Here is a 12,537-nt window from a genome sequence, read left to right on the forward strand (position 1 = left end):
ATTGAATTAAACTAAGTCTTTAAACAATTTGAGCGAATGTTCTTAGAAAACCAAAACCAGAACCAAATATATTAAAATTCTTTGAACCTGGAAGACACTGTTTCCAATGTCTTCCAAGTTGTATTGTTATAATCCTATTTGTGACGTTTACCACGCTATTACATAACACCATATTTGCCATAAGTCAATCACAGTTCACGGTAAAATTACAGATTTACCGAAATATAGTTGATTGACAGATTATAAGTAAACATGTTTATCTACACGAGTGACCTCGTATTAACAGCAGTGTTATGAAAAATTGACGTTGATTGATTGACATATTGTTTCCTGTGTCGACCACCTGACTTGTAATACGTCACGTTTAAAAGTCCGAATCATTTCCGTAAAGAAAAACGCATTCTATTCAAGTTGAAATCCTCTTTCTTTATTATCTGTTTCAGTGTATTTTTATTTCCTTATTATCTTCTTAAGCGTATAAGTATAGCGTATTATAGCATTGTAGAGAGAGAATTAGAGAGAACTAGAATTGTTACTTATACCTAAGAGGTAACTGAACTAACCTTATGAGCGTTTTCCTGAAGTATTAATGAATGCAGATTGTTGCGCTTGCTTGCTATTGGATTCTTAAAATCCTTAGTATATGACCCGAAATATTGTCGTAAATTTTAGTGTTGTTTGTAGAAATAATGAAGGATATTAAAATCAATATTAACCAGATTCTCCGTGTTTAAAATTGTATAAACTATTCAACCGAAGTTTAGGAGTTCCTAGACAGAATTCACAACCTTCTAATCATTCTTAAGAGTCAGATAACAATATATCATAATATCCATAATTTGGCAGTTCTGTAAAAACCCAAAATAAAACAATAACCGCCAAACCCAAACCGAACCTGAACCATCAAATATTAAGAAATAAAGAAAACTGGAGTTTCGGAACCGAATTAGTCTCAGTTGTAACCAAAATTCTGAACAACAATTTAATCCAAGAGTAACAGAAAACGGGATTCCTTTACCTATTTCAAAACATACAGTAAACAATCACCCATCTTTGCATTATATGATTTCTATGGGTTAATGTAGATTTTGACAATATTCATGACAACAGCTGTTTACGGCCAAGGTATTTTCAGGAGTCATCAAAGCGTGGGAAACTTAAATCGCGACCTAGTGTACACCACGTGCGAACATACCCACTTACATAGATATACAACTTTGACTTAGGACTTTCTTGTTATTACAGGGGGATTCCCGACTTTCTATCGGAATTTTTTTTTTATTATTTTTCATGACGTAATTTAACAAAAGGAAAGTGTGGTGTCTAATAAGGAACTTTTTAAAGCCCCTTTTTAGGTTATTAAAACAAAAGCTTCTTAACTTTGGGGATTTCTCAATTCTTTATCTTAAAAAGACTTGAATTAAAAAAAAAAGAAAACAATAAAAATCGTAAAATGATAAAGTCAACACCACAGAAGGAAATTTGAAAAAAAAAGTTACACCGATAGTTCGTTGTAGGACATAAGCGTTGTGTCACCATCAAGATCGAATCTATCTCTCTGGATGGAAGAAGAAAAACCCCACTAAAATAAACTCCATCCATGGGACCGGAGTCCCGTTTAGGTGGCTGGGTACACGGTAAGAATGTTTTACACAGGTCTGTTGTGAGTGGAATTAGAAGATTGTCAGCTACGTCACTCATGTCCAGCCAGACGGTTTGATCGGTTTGTTTGAATATGCCCACATCGACAGTGATGTAAGTGCCAGGAAGAGATGAACATATCTGATGTCCGGTTAGATCTTGCAGCAAGCGATCTAGAGTCTCTCTGTTTGTGTTCTAAAAAACAATATTTACAACGCAGGAGAGAGTTCACTTTGATTTACAACAGCGGTTCTATAGAGAATAATGGACATAACGAATAAATAGATATGGAGTGGCATATGATGCAAGAGAGAGAGCAACAACACTAATTTTGATTGAAACTACAAACGAGATAGTGTGGGTGTGTAAAGTGGGCTAGTACTTGTACAAAATCAATTCATGTCACAAACACACGAAGTGCAATAGACAGCAAAAACATTTGTGCATAAAAGCACACTCATAGGAATGTAAACAAGCTGCCAGTCGGAGTACATGTTCTTAGACTGTCTCTCTAGTAAATATGCTTTCAATTTGTTACTAAAAAGAGAAGTTGATGTAAGATCCCTTATAGAGCCAGATAATTTATTCCATTGTTTTGGTCCACAACATTGTAAAGACTGTTGAGTGACTTGCTTGCTGAAAAAAGATAAAGTGTAAGATATAAAACTATTTCTAGTATTTATGTACGGATTTTCAGCAAAAAAGTCGTTATAACAACAGGGTAAATTTTGTTGTCTCAATTTATGGATCAAAGTACACGAGTTTAGGCGAAAGAAACTCTCAGTTGATAACACAACGCGGACTACGCCCTCGCTAATAAGTTTTGACTTTCTGCTGCGCTCCTTGTCACGATATTGGACAATGTGATTTCACTGTGGTTCTCTTTGATATTGCAATGCTCAAACAAAACCACTTAAATTCATTAAATGATTTAAGTTTTATTTTAGAAACAAACCAATTTTTATATAGAAATGAAACACAGATTAAATTACCAGCCAAGCTTTGTAAGAGTTATAATAAAAAGCAAAACTTTGATTTCGATTGACGTCACGTATCTCTTTTTGTGGTTTAGAACAAATCACGGCAACTTTTTAATTTATGATTTCTATGAGTTTAGATTTCATTCATGACATCACATTTTCTCGTTCCATGATTTTCAGGAGTCATCATAGCGTGGGAAAGTTAAATAGTGACGTACATGGCTAAGACACAAAAGTTGGTGAATTGCAGAGATTTAGTTGGTTCTCAATCTTGCATGACTTCGACAACGGAAAACCTGAAAGTAGCTTCATTTTGGTTTCAGTGACAAACAGACAAAACAAACCACAGAGTAAGCATTACTAAAATATCAGTAACGGTAAAATGTTACAATAGGTCAATAGGTTAGGGCCAGAGGGTTATAAGGACAGTCTGACAGCAAGCATTGTTATTGACCTTGCAAGTATGTAGGCCTATGTACAGTGATGTCATAGAAAAGCATTTAAACACAATAAATGCATTTGTCATTGTAACTTCCAGCAAAATATAAGTTGGCTACAAGGCAGATAATAATGACAACATTTATTTTATTTCTAGTTTCTCTTCACACTTATTTATGATGTGTCTTGCTCGTTTGATGTCTTTATCAGAATCTTGTTTCCCTCTTGGTACATAGTGCAGCCTCAGATCCAGTTCTGTTTTAAAATATGTTAAAGCCGTGTCATATTCTGCTTTGGCAAAGTGACAGATGCCTAATAACCCGTAGGAATTGACCTTGTCCTTAACAGGAAGATTGTTTTGTTCACAAATCTCAAGTGATTCCTTCGCCTCACTTATAGCAGCATCATAATCACCAAGCTCATACAAGCACCATCCGATGTTACGTAATGTTCGTTCTTTGCTTAGTTTAACAACAGATTGATTCTGATCATATCCAAGATTTGAATATTTGAGCGTCTCTCTGTATTCTTTAACAGCATCTTGATATTGGCCCATCTTATGTTTACACCAGCCATTGATACTATGCAGCTGATTCAAACATTGATATTTAACTTGCTTATGCACTTTCAAGTCATGGATTTTACTTATGACATCATCAACTTGCTGAAGTGCTTCTTGATGTTGATTCAACTTCATCAAGCACTCTGCTTTATAAACCATCACATATCCTTTACACATACCATCCTGTATATCTTGTTGATCCAGCTGCTCCCACATGGAAAGTGATTCTTTGATTTGACCTTTTCGATGATATGCAAATCCCTCATGACATTTTATAAATTGTTCATCATCAAGTGATGCATTTCCTGGTTTGTGTTCAAAGAATTGTTTGCTTTCACTGATAACTTGATCATAGAGTCCAAGTAAAAACAGTATTTTGAATTTATCCTCTAGATCAATAGTAATGTCACATCTAAGATTATCCAAGTCATTTCTGAATATTTTTTGCAAACTATTTGCTATTATAAAGTAATCAACAGAACTTTTGTGGCCTACAATATCTGTCAGTTTAGAATAATGGTTATCTGTGACATGAAAAACCTCATCTTCACCAACATAATCATCTTGGCTCTGTTTGTTCATATACCAACTTAGTCTGACTTGGCAGCTAACAGCAACAGCATAAGATAGCAGATGTGCGGTTTCATCATTGATTTTCTTGTTTTCATGGAGTTGTTGGATAATCGCAAATGAGGATGCTTTATCAATAAAGTATAGTTGTCCTAAAGCTGCTATAAATATACTGGTACTTCGATAAACTACTCGCTTGATGTTGCATTTGCTGGATGCTATGAGGTTTTCTAAGTTCTCGATTGCATCAAAATTTTTCAAGTCTTCATTGAGTTGTTGTTTTAAAAGATCATGGTTTGATTTTTTGTTGTTCTGGAGACTTGATTTCACTTGATCAGTAAACAGACCATATATGGTGTGGCTGCCATAAATGAGTGTTGTTGTACAAATCACCTGATGAATCTTGTAGCCATTTTTTATAATTTCTTCTTGGTCCAAATATTTTACCATGTCACTTACTGTTTGTATCAATTCAGTTGTCCATGGTTTATTTTTTGTCTTTTCTGCTCTGCCAAGTGGGAATTTACATGCAAAAGGCATCATTCCATCGAACGATATTCCACGCGTTGTATAAGAATCGAAAAACCAGTCCCCGCCTTTTTTGGTGACATCGTTTAAACTTGGAATGGCAACACTGGGAATAATTGTTTCTTTTAAGTTGATCACGATGATATTGAAGATTACCGAAAACCATCGAAAATATTCCAGAACTTTCTCATGTTTTTCCCTTTTTTTCACTCCTTCTTCTAACAGAATAATATGTTCGAAATCTGAGTAAGGTGTGACCTCAGATCGTGCCAGTGATCCCATCGCAGCAATACAAAACTCACACGGTTTCTTGCCCATTATTTCGCTGCATTTCTCTGCTATATATCTCATTACATCACCGTACTTCTGTGTTATTTGTTCTTGAATCAACTTCATGTCATGGATCTTTTTTACTTCCAATTGTTTTTGTTCCTCAATGGTGATGTCATAAGGGATATTCTCCAACACTGATAATGCTTGTTGAACTGTGACTCTCATTCCTTTGATCATTTGTGCAGCCTGGTTTGATATTTGCATTAAATCAGCATCCATTTTCTCAGCACCTGCTGTTTGGAGTAATTCTGTGCAAAACTGCTGCAAATCATCTTTAAATTGCTGATTTGAAGGTTGCCTGGAAATGGCAGCGTTTAGAAGGGCAGCGCTGCGAATTAAACTTATCTTGTCAGGACTTTTGGTTTTATAAAGAAGTCCCATTTGATGAAAGATCTCTGCTGATGCACAGGGATCATTTTCTTTACCTTTCTCATTGCAGATCTTCCTCAGCTCTTCTGCTAACCTGAGATCTTTTTCACTGAAATCTTTTTGAACAAATTTGCTTCCCGGTTCAGGAATATTTTGTTTGTTGCTTGACGTACTTAGGTAGGACCCCATTCAAGTTTTGAAGAAAAAATTGCAAAGCTAAATTTTCCAAGAAACAAGATTTAATTTTTAAGTCTGATAAGTTTTAGCATTATTTCTTAATTTGCTACAAAAATAAATAACAAATGATTAAAACCTTGTTTAAGTAAATATTTTTTACTTACGTTACCGGCCTACTTGCTTGATTTTTGTATTTAACTCTGGTTGTATTTTTACATATATTTAAAGTAATTCTTCTGCTGGTTTTTTATCGATTTGTTCAAATTTTCCGAAGGAGCCAAAGCTTTAAAGTCACATCACAGAACAAAGCATGATCACTAATTGGTTGTGAAAAATTTCTTTTTTCGTATTTACAGGTAATAATATTGTATCAGGAAATAAAATGACTGATTGAAAATTAATTATCGGTCAAGGTCAGCAAAGCAAACTACGATGCCTCAAAGACAACATCCCACAAGAATCGGCCTTCATTGCTCCACTTCTCTTTAACATCTACACCCATGACCTATCAAACGCTATGTGGTCCATGTATACCTCAGCGGACGAATTTTCCATCGTGTGCTTAGTGCAGGAATGGGAAACAATGGAACCCAATGGAACAATGAAACAATGAAACCCTTTGCCATGACGTGACTACTTTGTCGACCTGTTTGCAGAAATGGAGATTGAAGCTGAACAGAACCATTGTTGTCAATGTTTGCTTTTTAAAGTCATTGTTTGCTTTTTAAAGTCATTGTTTGCTTCAGGTAAGCTTGTTGTTCTGCCTTAACTTCCTTTTGTTCAGATTCTTTTCCATAATGCACATATAGCAGGAAGCTGTTACTTTGCTGCATCATTGTATTTGCATGTCAGATAGAAACAAATAATTAAACAAGAACAAAATCCTTTCTTCAAGTAATTTGCTTATTCTATTGTTCTTGTTTTGTCTCAGCATGTAAATTTATTGCCGGTATTGACTTCTGTATATGGCAGTGCTGCAATTGCTTTAAAAAACTATATTTTTGTTATGAGTTTATTTGATTATAAGCTAATAATTAAATGGTAATACCAGTCTTGTTTATTTCAGATTTTTGATCATTGGGCTCTATGATTTAAGTGTCATCATGCTGGTCCTCATAATTTGAAAACTCGACCTAAAACAGGTCAGTGATATGCTGGATATGACTGGATGGATTGAAACAAGAACATTCCAGCAAACACACAGTGGTGAGTTAAAACCAAAGTAATTTTTACTTTCATCTTTAGGTTGACATTGGTATAATATCTATGAACAAGGTATGTTTCATATCATGTTTCATATCATGTTTGATATCACAAAGCTTACAAGTCATGATTGTGACATAATTTGCACGATGGAAAATGAACAGGAACTCCAGTTTAATTTAAATACGTTTGTAGTTTTTGTTGTCATTTGCATTTCTCATGTAAATAAAATGGTTTCAAGTTTTTTTGAAGTGTACTTTGTACTCCTTCCTTTTAATTACGACCGGTCGATGTTTTTATGATAAGATCGACAAACTGTCTGAAATCCTGACCTTCAGTCGCTTCGAGGCTAAATCCAGGGATTGGCCAGTCTGTCGGGGTGCACCAGCAAGTGGTCAACGACGTATATGAGTGGGAGAAATATGACAAAGTAAGTTGACAGCAGTGCTGCAATGATACGAATCAACTCGAGTCACATTTCTCATGATTAGGTTTGACTCGAATCAAACGTCCTGAATGACTTGACTTTTCTTTAATCAAAGTCAGACTGCAAATAACTCGAGTCACCAGTCACATCATAATAGTTACGGCAGTATAAAAAGTGTCTTTGGAAGTTAAAATGAATAGTTTTCAAAAATTTTATCCTTCTCGGAAAAATGTTTAATCCGACAAGTTTGGAAACAGCCATAACGTTACCAATTTAACGCAATGTATAGTCTAGCATCAAAAATAATTAAAGGCATTGACTCGAGTTACCACTTAACGTTAACTTGACTTTACTCGAGTCGCAACTCAAAATCACTCAACTTGACTTGGGTCAGTAAGAATGACTTGGTTACAAAACTGATTGCCAGTAACAAGCTAAATATGTGGCACTCCTTTGTAAGAATTACTTTTAAACAATGAAAATATATTTCTTAACAAGAAATATATTAAAACAACGGCAATAAGCTGAGAAAAATATAAACTATGAGCAGAATGCTTTCCGTAGAAGCAGAGTTGTAAAAAAATTCTTCTGACACCACATTACACGTTGCATCAAATTGGTTGCGTTAATGTCATGGCTGTTTTGAAAATGTTGATATTTGTAATGTTTGAGGAAAACTTTCATTTTTATTACATAGAGTTGTAGTTTTTGTTCGTCAAAACTGTCAGAACCAAACTCATGTCAAGTTGAGTTATCTTGGATTTCGAGTCAAGTCAAAACAATGGTATGTTGAGTTGTGTCTGCAAACTAGTCTTTACTTTTATTTTCGAGTTGTCATTGAAATGTAGTTGGTGACATAGCAACATAGTTTGCTGCAAGCTGCCCACATTTCTTCCTATGGATGATGTTACTCAAGTGCATTGGATATGAAGGAAACTCTATGACATCACAAAGCTGTCACGATTGTGACCTCAATAAGGTACAATGGAAGGTGAATAGGAGTTTGGTGTGGCTTTACCCGTTTGTAATTTAATTTTTTCATGTCATGTTTTTTAATGTGCACCTTGCAGGCTTGCACTCATTCGTTTTATTGACAACCTATGGTTTTATTATATGACGGACATCCTGACCTTCAGTTGTTTTGATGCTAAATCCAGGGATTGGTCAGTCTGTCGGGGTGCGCCAGCAAGTGGTCAACGGCATATATGAGTGAGAGAAATATGAGAAAGTAAGTTGACAGCAGTGTTGCAATGATTCGAGTCGACTTGAGTCACATTTCTCATGACTTGGTCTGACTCGAGTCAAGCATCTTGAATGACTTGACTTCGATTGAGTCCTGGTACTGAATGAATGGAGTCACCAGTCACGTTATACGAAAATGTTAAAAAAGAATAGTTTTCAAAAAAATTTCGTTTTTCAGAAAGCATTAACATTAACAAAATAACTGCTTTGATATTTTACGCAATGTATAATAAATCTTGAAGACATAAATGGTTTTGAAATTTAAAGCATTGACCTAACATAACTCAAGTCACAGTTTAAATTGATTCAACTTGACTTTGTGAACTATGAGCAGAATTTTCTATTCTTTATAGTTTAATTTTATAAGCAAAATACTGTGAATTTTAAAACTATGAGTAATATGATGTTGTTAACTTGAAATTAAAACGACCAATCAAAATACTTTGATATTTCTGAGGTTGGTAAAATTGACAGCAAATAGACTAACCATGCAAATGGGAGTTTGTGTAGATTTTGACAGTTTTCATAAAAAGTGTTTGATATAAAAGCAACACTAAGCAGTGTGATCAATATTTTGAACGTAACAACGGCCATGTTTAGTTGTTATGCTGTTGGGACTAAGTCTCAGCACCCTCAAATAAGTTATTAAAAATCATAAACTGTTGTTAAAAATCGGTTAGTAAGTAGATGTTTAAAAGTAGATTTTAGAGTGAATGAGAAAATGTGCGTGTGCGTGGTGGCATTCTTCTTTTCTTCTTCTTCGTGTGGAGTAGATGGTTCTTTAGTTTCAGAGAGGGAACAAAGACCTCATATTGTGGGGCAGGTGTTTGTCAGCCAGCTGACCAGGTTTTCGTCCATTGTTGTCAGACCACGGTTCCCACAAGGATGGCGGTATGTCGGACAAGATGTTATGACGTGGTCTGCAGTCTGCTCTTCTGCACCACACTCACAGGCCGAAGATGGAGCCATGTCCCATTTGTGCATGGTTGAGCGGAACAGGCCAACGCCAGTTCGAAGGCGATTGAGTTTGGTCCAAGCAAACCTGGGAAAATGCATTTCCGGTGGTGATGTACTGGCCTCCGGAATAAAACCATGGAGTCTGGAGGAATTTTCTTGCCACTCCATGCTCCATTTGTAATCCGCCCAGCTTGCCACATTGGTGCTTGACAGGTTGAAGTCATCCAGTAAGTCTAAAGCAGCAGGGACAAATAGGTGCCTCGACTTAAGCTGCCGATGTCCTCTAAGTGGAGGAGGCCGGAGCCGGTCATGCAGAAGATGCCCAGGCTCCAGGGCTCGGCGTGCTAGAGACAGTGTGGCTCTCTTGCGGCGAAGCTCAGATGGGTGGATACCTGCTAGGACAAACAGGTTGTCTGTTGGTGTGGGGCGTAGGCATCCAGTCACTAAGCGCAGTAATATCTTAAGTGCACAACAAATGGATGATGCAAAATGCGCGTAGAAGAGGTCTAGTCCAATACTAAGCATAACAATGAGCTCGTTATCGAGAATATTTTCTTGCGCTCAGGTTTATCAACGCGCCGTTGCTCCTAATGTGCCCTCTAGCACCACCGCACGGACAGACGATTGTTCGAAACCGGTCGGGAAGGGGAGTTGAAGACGGAGTGAGCGAGAAGCCGAAGTCGTGAAGAAGCGACCATACAGAACAAACAACACGCTTAAAGGAGTTTTAGACTTGCATTGACGAATCGCCTGACTCCGGGAAAGGGAAACTCAACCCCAATCTGGTCGACAGCTTATTGTGGTCACCTCCGAGAAGCAAGCAAAGGTAAACTCGCTATTGGTGCGTGCGTAATTGTCTGTCATTATTACGTCACAAATTATTTAACATAACACAAATAAAATATTCCGATTATATTGCCCTGTTGATTCCTGTGATGAATATTGTATTTGATTGGTCGGGACCGGATCACTTTGACGTGTTTTAATCAATCTCTTGTCTATTTAATAAATCGGTGACTTTAATTACAGCGTGAATTAATACAAAAACTGTCAATTAATTTTAACGTGGCCTATTATTGGCAGTAACTTGTTATTCCATTGCTGCAGTATTAGTGTGAAGAAATTTACAGTAAAATTTGATAGAAAATTGAATTTTGAACACAATTTTTTCCAGTTAAAATGTTGTACAATATCTAAGGCTCTGCAGTCTACGGCTTTTTAATTCGATCTGTTTCAAATTCAATTTAAGGTTCTCACACCTCCATCTCAAGTCTGCATCCACTCACTAACCCTGCCGCCGGACAACGGATGCTTGATGAAATCCAACGTCGATATTTCGTCGCACGGAGCCTGCCTGGCTTGCTTCTCATCGAGCGGCAACGTCTTATGCCCTCTAGTGGGATATTATTAATGAATAGTTTTAGCGACAAGAGGCGCTGATGATCAGCTTTCGACCACAAAACTTTTTGTTTGCATCTGTTGCTCGGCCGGGAATCGAACCCACAAGTTTCATGCTGGAGGGCAAAGATTTTACAACCGAGCTAATTAACCCTTTTTATTTTGCTGCAAATTTCAAATATATATCATTCGAAATCACTGACATAATAAAAAACATATTCCACTAATGTTGCCACTTCACCCGCGTCCCCGGCCGGCGCCTGAGTTCCAGACGTTGTTAGGTGGCTTAAGGCCGTTAACTTACAGATGGGGTCGGGGTTAGGGAAGGGATTAGGAAGGGAGGGGTGGGGTTGGGGTAGGGTTTAAAGGGTTTAGAATGGCCCATGGCCGAGGGATAGGACAAAGAGCGGCTTAAGGCCATGGATTGTTTTAGAGTGGCTTATGGCCTTGAATTGGGTTAAAGGTGGCTTATGGCCGTGAATTGGGCTAGAATGGCTTACGGCCGGGGATCGAACCTGGAACCTCTAGCACCGAGTGCAGTGTCGAAGAATACGAGCTACGTAAGAAGTGGCAACAGAAACCATCGTAAAATTAACGTATTTAAAGAAGCATCAGATGTAGATTCTTGAAAAAGAAAACACAACAGATAAGGATTCGAACCCGAGGTCTATTGTTTCAATAGAATTTCCGTTGTGCTCGAGCTATGCAACGGTATTCGCCAATAAAGTTAAAAAGATATATAACCATCAAACAGCTTGCTGTTTAAATTAATGCGAAAATTTGTTCTGAAGTTCCTTGCGCTTCAATTGACTTCTGTCGCACATTATGAGTTTATGACCTTCGGAGTCTTGTTGCACCTGCAGAAAGGAGGACAAACGCTGGGGAAGGGATTTGAACCCGAAACTCGTGCAGCCTGGGCTGGGAACTATATATGACAGTTATGTGGTATGTTGTTAAGAACCTGCCATCTGCGGTAGTGTATTTTATTCCGGTTTAGTCAGATGCGAAAAGAATCAAAGATTGTGGCAGAGTTGAGATTCGAACTCGGGACTTTTGAACGGCGGAAAAGCGTTTAAACGGAGGCGACATAACACATCACTGTGAGCCGTCAATAAAAACATGGCTTTGTAATTGTTGAAAACCTAACAAGTCCTAAAGATAGGGAAATCACCTAATTTCTGGATAAGTCGTAAAGATAGGGAAATCACCTAATTTCTGGACAAGTCCTAAAATAGAGAAAGTACCTAATTTCTGGACAAGTCCTAAAGATTGGGAAAGCACCTAATTTCTGGATAAGTTGTAAACATAGGGAAATCACCTAATTTCTGGATAAGTTGTAAACATAGGGAAATCACCTAATTTCTGGACAAGTCCTAAAGATAGGGAAATCACCTAATTTCTGGATCAGTCGGAAAGATAGGGAAATCACCTAAATTCTGGATAAGTTGTAAAGATAGGGAAATCACCTAATTTCTGGACAAGTCCTAAAATAGAGAAAGTACCTAATTTCTGGACAAGTCCTAAAGATTGGGAAAGCACCTAATTTCTAGATAATTGGGGAATCCCAATTGAGCACGTGACACGTACTTGCGAAATAACCTACCATGATAGTGCAGAGGTATTTACGTCATGCTCAGGTGCAGAGATAAATAAGCCAGCTTTTGTGCGGGTTCCAATTGTCACACAAGTTTTATTTTTTGTACTTTTTATAT

At 37.1% G+C, this 12,537-nt stretch overlaps 1 long non-coding RNA gene across 8 annotated transcripts; it reads left to right on the top strand.

The window, feature by feature from the left end:
• The first annotated feature begins 5,833 nt into the window (after positions 1 to 5,833).
• Positions 5,834 to 11,069, top strand: LOC143470003 (uncharacterized). 8 transcript variants are annotated; one of them, XR_013119256.1, is made up of 7 exons: positions 5,834 to 6,344; positions 6,665 to 6,804; positions 7,926 to 8,012; positions 8,077 to 8,207; positions 8,299 to 8,456; positions 9,993 to 10,253; positions 10,677 to 11,067. It is a non-coding gene; the product is annotated as an uncharacterized LOC143470003 (long non-coding RNA). The 8 variants fall into 8 exon arrangements; XR_013119257.1 differs by lacking the exon at positions 5,834 to 6,344 and adding an exon at positions 7,108 to 7,231 and having other exon boundaries at positions 6,354 to 6,804; positions 10,677 to 11,068; XR_013119258.1 differs by lacking the exon at positions 5,834 to 6,344 and adding an exon at positions 6,394 to 6,492.
• Positions 11,070 to 12,537: the final 1,468 nt, after the last annotated feature.

This window comes from Clavelina lepadiformis, chromosome 9 (genome assembly GCF_947623445.1).
Source record: "Clavelina lepadiformis chromosome 9, kaClaLepa1.1, whole genome shotgun sequence".
Lineage (NCBI taxonomy): Eukaryota > Metazoa > Chordata > Ascidiacea > Aplousobranchia > Clavelinidae > Clavelina > Clavelina lepadiformis.